The sequence below is a fragment of the Poecilia reticulata genome, linkage group LG20, assembly GCF_000633615.1.
Source record: "Poecilia reticulata strain Guanapo linkage group LG20, Guppy_female_1.0+MT, whole genome shotgun sequence".
Taxonomy (NCBI): domain Eukaryota; kingdom Metazoa; phylum Chordata; class Actinopteri; order Cyprinodontiformes; family Poeciliidae; genus Poecilia; species Poecilia reticulata.
In genome coordinates, this window is record NC_024350.1 from 25,323,563 (window position 1) to 25,324,641 (window position 1,079).

The window sequence follows — 1,079 nt, forward strand, 5'->3', positions numbered from 1 at the left end:
GATCCGGTCTCTACCAGCTGTGGTCACTGGTTCTGCAGACAGTGCATCAGGTCCTACTGGGACCAGTCTGCTCCATCTGGACCCTCCTCCTGCCCCCAGTGTGGAGAAAGACCCAGAACAGGAGCTGGACTGCTGACAGCCAATCAGAGCAGCTGTGCTCCAGGTGAGACTGAACACRTCCAATCAGAGCTTCTTTCTGCCGTTTCTGTTTAAACAATTTCATGTCCTTCTGATGGGACTGAAAATTCAAGTTTTTCAAAATTTCTCTGTGATCAATTATTCAACTAAATCTCTGTAGTTCTAGCTGTGCTACATGGGACATATTACACATTATATTGTGGAAAATATGTTAGTYTGTTYTAAGAARGGTAAAATCATTGACATTCATCAAGTAGAGAAAACATTGAAAGAGATTGCAGACACTCCTGCAATTGAGTTGATAACTGTCCAACTTATTAATAACCTGAAATATCATGCGAAACCATCATATTTGATGAAGAAATGTAGTCAGAAAAAAGCTGTGAATGAATATGATCAGTGACTTCAAATCAAATAAAAAATGGCAGTAGAACTTGATTACCTCAAGTTCTACTGTTGTAGCGCAATATTACATATTTTCCAGAAACATAGTGCTATAAAGTAGCACTATCAATTGAGCTTAGTAAGGGAGTTGCACGGTAGGGGTGCTATGTGAGGTAAAACAACAATTGAATACTCCAGCTGTTAGGAGGAGTTGTGTAAAAAAGTGTTTTGCACCTCAAAATGGCTATATCTATCATGCTTACTGTYTAACATAAAGGCTTGTAAGATCTAKATTTGGTGCAGTGCTCARTATGTACCATCACCAATACAAGAGCTTGGTGAAAAAAATATATTACTGTATGGAATTACATCTTGTAACATCACAAAGGCTTATCAACAAATGTGTGCTACATCAAAGTTAAGGTTGGGMCAACAAAATATTGGTGTGTAACATATAATAATTGAAACAATTATGTCATTACAGTCTCTAATTCTTCGAACATTTTCAACCCAGTTTTGTCATAGAAATGCCATATTACAGATCATTTTGTTTCAGC